At 34.7% G+C, this 7,801-nt stretch overlaps 1 pseudogene; it reads right to left on the reverse strand.

The window, feature by feature from the left end:
- Window positions 1-635: 635 nt before the first annotated feature.
- On the reverse strand, window positions 636-4,723 carry LOC122280647 (annotated as a pseudogene).
- Window positions 4,724-7,801: the final 3,078 nt, after the last annotated feature.

Below are 7,801 nucleotides of genomic sequence, written 5' to 3' on the forward strand. Positions count from 1 at the left end.
TAAAAATATATATATGTTTACGTTTGAATAGAATGGCTTGATGCCGTTTACTTTGTATTCATTCGTATATATAGAGATTTACATACAACTAATTGAGTAATAGAAAGAGAATAAAATAAAGATTGCAAGTCATTTGAAATTCAAAATAATTCAAAAAATGGCTAAACTGTTGCTGCAGAATCTTTGAAATCCTCTCCTAATCTTTCAGTGGATGTTGTGCCAGCTTATACTCTTAACACTTTCGACACAATTATCATTTTTCATTTTGATTGATTGAAGTAACAAACAAAAGAAGAGAGGTGGATGGAATCGGTCACGTCCCAATATGATCCATTGAGCCTATCAATCTATTAAGTATCCGCATCTGATTTATTTCTTTCTCAAACTCCGGATTTTATTTTATTTTTAATAAACTCCACATGATGTTTGATCTGTTTATCTTTCTTGCAATCATGTTTCTGGAAAAGTAAAATACTTCCCTGTTAATTATGATTATAAATTATACTTGTGTTTGATATATATATATAGCTCTCTTGTATAATTTTAATCGTTTTTTTTGGGTGGAAAAGGTATATGGTTATACCGATCTTTAATCTGATTGCTCTTTATAAGATCAAGAAACTCAAGCAAAGAACTCCAGTGAAGATGGAACATGTTCATTAATCATACCCAAAAATGTCACCCAGCTAGCCATATGTGATGAACGCGTAGCGAGCTATTACATATTTGGACTGGTACTTACAAAAACTTTTTAAACAGCCCAATATAAAGACAAGTAACTAAAAAGCTTGCTTCATATCTTGGACCTGCTATTTTCGTTATACAGGGAAACCTCCACAATTCGATACAAGAGAAACAAAAATGACAACAAATATATTAATCAAATAGATATCCCTAAAGACTTCTTCAACTTCTCAACCTCCAAATACACTGTAGAGTAAGGAAGGAACTCTGAGAAATGTTCTTTGCTCAGATCATTAATTGCAACAGCAAGTTTAGGGATTTCTAAGGTCTCTTCATGGGTCAGAGTCCTGACAAATCTTGCTGGATTTCCTGCCCAAAGTTCACCAGTTGGTATTCTTCTACCAGGGGGAACCACAGACCCAGCTTCAAGAATGGAGTGGGTCTCAACCAAGGAACCTTCCATAAGAATGGAGTGCTGCCCAATTATGCACTCCGGTTCAATTGTGCAGGACCGCAGAAGACTGTATGCACCAACCGTCACAAATCTTTCAATAGATGTCTCCGCTGGCAGGCCTGATACATGGGAAAGAGTTGCACGTGCTATTAACGTATTTGGCAGATCTGTCATGTGTTGTGCAACAATGACCACAAACAAGTGAAAGCAAATACAAGCAAATCAATCACATGACACAAAATTAACGTGATTCGGCAACGTGCCTTACGTCTATAAACGTGCAATAGATTTTATTATACTGAAGAATCACAAAATATACTTTGGGACAAAATCTCACTGTTTAGAATACTCAGGGCATACTAGAAATATGTACTTAAAAATATTCATTAAAGACATTTATAGTATCACATAATGATTTTCACTTCTTTGGTTTATTTGCTCAAGCGGAGTGTCGAGCGCCTCAGCAAGACTTGAGCGAACTTTCTGCCTGAGTTTCGTTCGAGCCACCTATCGTGCAAACGTTAAGTAAACTTTCTGCCTGACGCTTTTTCACTTCGGCCCAAGCCACCTTGAGAATCAGCCCCCCCACCCCCCCCCCCCCCCCCCAAAAAAAAAAAAAAAGCTAATGTATCCTCAGGTCGGGTCAGGTTATCGAATTAGACCAACACACCAACAAACTAGGCTCCACAAACCCAACATCACGAGGGATTTATTACATGCATTTCCTTACAATTCTACGTCCAATCAGGAATTGAAGGAAACTCCAAGCTGGAGACAACCACTTCATCGGATCAAATTACACCTTCATCAAGGCTACATTATTTTATGGGTTGGGTGATGATTATTTCCGGTTGACAAAGAAGAACTTCACCAAAGTCTGTCTCAAACTAGACAGGCTATACAAAGCTTACATTTGTAAACTGAAACCAGTGACCTGTGTATATATGTATAAACGTTTGAGACACAGCTAGGGGTACTGCTAGGTCCTGATGTAAGTTAATGAGTATGGATAAAACAACATGTTACACCATGGGAGCAGAACCTGAATAGTTCGATGCTTGTGATACACATTAAGAAACCTGTAAAGAATAGGGTTCACGTTGTAAATGAGAGGAAGAGGTTATTATTCCTTCATGTAAACATTCTATTATAGGGTTTTCAAAGTTGACCTAAAATCTAGCACAAAATATCTCCCTCAAGTACTTCTCTTGCTAGAAATTATGAGTCAGCTTCCAGACCCATGGCTCCAGAACAGATTACATCAAAGACTAAGTAGCAATCAAGAATCTAAACTCTTCATGATTTTTTTCAAGACATAAAAGCCCAAATGAAGTAAAATCAATGGAAGCATATGGATAGCTTGAAGCTAACTGCAAACGGAGAACACTTCAAACATAATTTGAACTGCAAACAACATTATCACTCAGAAATTCCAAGCATAAATAAGGTTCCCAAATATGCACCCCTTGGCTTTCTAGTGGCGAGATCTATTACCTATATACCTGGTTAAGTTCGCAAAATTGACCAATCAATGAAGGTGTGTAGCAGCATATACGAGAGGGAGAGACACAGAGAGGTAATCCTTCACATCCCTTCCGCACCATGTACAAAACTTTCTTTTTGGTGTCAAAGATCTTTCTGTATGCCAAGGTAATCAACGGACTTTGCAGAAACAGCATGTAGCAATGTTCTAATCTACCATGCATCATTCACATCCCATCCAAACTCTATAAGCAACCCTTTTTTGGGTGTCAAAGACTTTCAATAAGCTAATGCAATCAAATTTGAAAGAAACAGCGTCTGCTATTGTTCCAATCTGCCATGCATTATTCACATGGTACATCTCATCCATACTCTTTAAGAGAAACCTTCCTTTGGGTAACAGAGATCATTTTAAAGCTAAGGTAATCAACTGAATTTGAAAGAAACACCACCTACTAATGTTCCAATCTATCATGCAAGCAAAAGTATAAAAAAAAAGAGTACACGATTTGCAGAATTTTCATTACAAAAAACAAAAGGAAAAAAAGAACGAAAAGGGTAAATCAATAAAAGGTGAAAGACAAAAAACCAAATTGAAAATCGATCTCCATTCATGTCTGTTGAAACTTAAAAATTCAGGTTGTTGCATAAGGATCAAGAAGAATTATTGTTAACATCACTTGGTTTTTGAAAGCAACAACCAGCATATCTTTTATATAAATATATATATATATATAAGTACAATAACCAGCATATCTATCTGGGTGTGGTTGAAAGCATGACCCAAATAGGTCCTAATATTGACTGAGAAGCTCCAATAGGCTAAGAAAAAGGGGTAATACAACATATGGAATGGCTTACCAAAATGTTCCACTAATATGTGTCACGCGATACACATATTTAGTAAATATGCCTACCATCCACCAATCCCTACAACAAATTAGTGACCATCTAATGAAAACCAGCTGCATCTAGTCAATCCGATATAAAGTTTCAGGCTTTCAACAAAACCATAAAAGCCCACCTCAATTATAGCAGAGATATGAATTCTTTCTAAGTAAGCAAAAGCTATCATGTTTTAAACCATACTGGACCTAACACTCGCTCAATTCAGAATTTTTTTTATTTATTTATTTTTAATTTTTTTATTTATTTATTTTTAGGTAATAAGTAATTTTGCTTAGATAAAGATGGGCATAGCCCAGGTACACTTATTTTTGATAGGTACTATGACCCATTAATTAAATGCCTGAAAACTAAAATATAATCTATACTTTTAACCTCAGAATCCAATTCAAAACTATGTTTTATTTTCTTTCTCTTTCTAATCGTGGCGAAAAATCATGAAATTAGACAAAAGGTACAAAGTCCACGAAGCTGCGCCACAAAGCTTCAGTCTTTTAAACCTTAATTAAATTGTCAGAAAAGGTATGAACTCGTAAACTACATTGGACTCGTAGCCTCAGTTCAGTAAATTCACGAGCTTTATGCCACGACCTATTGACGAAATTTGTAAAACTCCACAAAGATACATTCTTAACATCAAACTTCAAAGCAAAATATACGCTACAATCAATACACAAGCACTTTTTTTACTCAACAACTTCTCCGCAACCATACAACGGAACCAACGAGAATGGATTGGAACCTGTTGGGGATGACCAGGCGGCGTGGAGGACACATCGTTCCTGGATATTGGAGCAGAATCCGACGGTGATCTTATTGAGATCACCACGGAGAACAGAGACGGCCCAGACGGAGGCTCCATCGTATACGGTGACCTGGCCAGCCAGCACCACGTTAGGTGCCACGTAGGCATCCACGGCGACCTTCGGAATCCACTGCCCCAGCGGTATTATTTTCCTCTGCCCTCTTTAGTCCCACCACACGGGATCTGGCGACTCCATGATACTCTTCGATGCCGATGGTGATGCGGTGGCGGTGGCGAGCGTACGCTGTAGGAGGATTTTAGCGTGGGTGTAGCGCAGAGCTCCGCTCGAAAAGCGAGCTAGAGTCGCTGCCATGGCTTGGCTTCGATGGGTAGGAGGCAGCTGAAAATGAGAGTGGTAAGACTACAAGGATGAGTAGGTGGGTGGACCGGGCCGGAGAGGTAGATCTTTGGGACAGCAGATGGGTTTTCATTGCAGTTTGTGGGCTCATGTGATTTTCAGCTGGTGGGTTTTCTATACCGGCCCAGTTTGTACATCTTTTCTATATTTCTTGCATATATTTAATCATTTTTTTACAAAAGAACCATACCCAAATTTCCTATAAATTCTCACTAGTTATTCTCTTATAATAGTCTTATTTCTCGGTCATTTTATAGTGACGCGACATTTTCTGCCACATTATCTAACATAAATAAATATTTTTTTACAAATTTTTATAATCATTTTAATTTCACATGAGTGAGTGCATGCGTGACGTATTTACACAATACTGACTTATAAGTTGTGCGCAAATAATGTTACTCATTATCTCAATTTTTATCATAATCTCATCATCACATGATGTAGTATTAGATAATTAGAGATTATTTATTATATTTTACTTGTAAACTTATTATATAATGCTATATCATGAAATAATAAAAAGATGATAAAAAAATAGATGATGAATAGATTTTTTAGAGCTCATGATAATATAAGTGACGTGATCTTTTATATTTTATTTGAATGCGAAAATATCTATAGTATTGAATTTAGTCCACTCATTAAAAATGCAATTTTTAAACCAACTTAATTGAGAGAGAGAAAAGTGATTTCACACTTATAAAATTGGCTTACCCATGCAATTTGCATGATGCATCGAATCTTGCTTTCACTTATATTATTGCGTACGTGATCCGATTCTTAGCAGTAGGATGATGCATGATGATTGAAAAAGACACTTATTTTATTACTTTCACTACTTTTCTTAACATAATATTGGTCCATAAAAAGGGTTATAATTGTAAGTTTAAGTTGGAAAATTCTTATAAAAAAAAAAAGAAATTAGCCAGCCAGTTGCAACACAATCTTTGGGTACGTAGGAATCAAGCAATTTATAAGATATTTTCAGACAATTAGAAAAGCGCGCATATAATCATTCTTCCTCAAGCATTAATGGTAACAGTAGTAGATCGAAAAAAAGCATATATACAACATTTAAAGAAGAATATAATCTTTAATTTACATAAGAGGTACGAGGCCGGCCAATGCGCTCATGCTCCGTGTTTTGCTTTATGTTGCGTCAGACCAAGCAGCATCTCCAAGAAAATGATCTAAGAGAATTCTTAATGTATACGTAAATGATAATTTTAATAAATATAAGATAAATTTAAATTTTTATTATTTTATTTATATAATTAAATCTCTATATTGAAATAATTATTTTTTGTATTTGATTTCCTGTTGAACGGAATTCAAATGCTGGGTTTTTACCAAAAGCAAGGATTTCAAACTTTTATCAGTGTCGATTTCGAATTTTGTAGCGAAAGTAAATTTTACTTTCTGTCCAAAAGGATCAGTAGTGATATCATCTTTGTCAGAAATAAAAGGATATAAAGCAGAGATAAAAGGGATTCCTAATATGACTTTATCAGACATATTTCGGATTAAAACAGAAGAGATTTTGAAGTAAACATTATCTTAACAAACATGAGCATTAAAATAATATAAGATGAATTTAACTTTGACTATTCATATCAAATCTTTATATTAGATTATCTATTTATTTATTATATAGTAATGAGTAATTAATAAATTTTAAAAAAAATATTTAATTTTTTTAATTATTAATTTATTTTATCTTATCATATTTTATTATTTAATTTAAAGAAACTCACGTGAATATTGTGGAAGTAAATAGAGAGAAGAGAGAGTTATTAAAAAAATAAAATAAATATTTGATGTGTATATAGTACTTATCAAATTTAATTTTAGATTTAAATTTATTGTAGTTAAGATTTGATTAATTCAATGTGAAGATTTTTTTATGTCTTATTAATTATTTAAAGATATTTTTTTGTGTTTAAATATTCCAATGATGCTATACCCATTCAAAGCTAGCTGATGATCTTATTGCATTTTATTGCTTGGCATTTCAAGATTTCTTAAAACATCTGTGATCTGCTGTCCGTATGTTGCTCCCACAAGCTAAAAATCGGATTTCTAAAAAAGATACGCACCTATCTGATAAGGATCTAATACGGTAGATCTTTTTTGGAAGGACCCGCCGCGTCCTTGCAGGTTTAATTTGTTCTTATCTCAATATATAGTGCGTACCATACGTCTACTTTTGCATATATATATATAAGTAGGCATGGAATTACATATATAGAGATCGAGAAATTCAAGTACCATCACAAAGTACCTTTTGTATAGATTAGCTAATTATGGCGTCAAGTTGTAAGCAAGAACAGTATGCATCTCTGTTTCGATCACCCAAGCCATCTGCTTCTTTGCAGTATAGTACTGCAGTCAACATGAAACTCGGCCCAGCTGCTGCATCTGCTTCTGTAGCGCCTTTATTTGAAGCTGATCAGAACCAACTCAAGAGCTGTGATCATGAAAGCATAGATGCCAGAGCTGCGAGGTACATCTCATGCGTTCAAGAGCGTTTTGGCCGGCTTGAAAGATCAGCTGGTAATTGAAGTACTCATGCATGTAATACATTTATGTTTTGTATGATCATCATGTAGTACTGATCAAAGGAACAGTGAGTTTATTTGCTTGTCTCACTCTTTATGAAAGTACGTATATATATAGCAGTACAAGGAAAATTATAAATTATTGACAAAATAAAAAGAGCGGTTAAAGCTGATTAAATATATAATTACTTTCTTGGTTAAATCTGCCATTTTATATATTGATGACATCGTAATACATACATATATATACATATATATATATATATATATATAGCATGAGTTATAAAGATCTAAAAATATGAGACAAAGTGGAGTCAGAATTGATGTCAGAAACCCCTAATTTATATATATAATAAATTCATAACTATAGCGACCGATCGAGAAACATCCTAAAATATGATGTCCTGATGATCATCCCGACCAGGAATTAGCATGCATGCATGCATTTGAGGTTAAGGTCGATAGATCATCGCGTTTTGAACAATTCCTGAAAAGCATGCATGTTTCATGAGCCAGCTGTTCGATCTGATTATATATCCATTTTCAAAGGC

Source organism: Carya illinoinensis, chromosome 11 (assembly GCF_018687715.1).
Source record: "Carya illinoinensis cultivar Pawnee chromosome 11, C.illinoinensisPawnee_v1, whole genome shotgun sequence".
Lineage (NCBI taxonomy): Eukaryota > Viridiplantae > Streptophyta > Magnoliopsida > Fagales > Juglandaceae > Carya > Carya illinoinensis.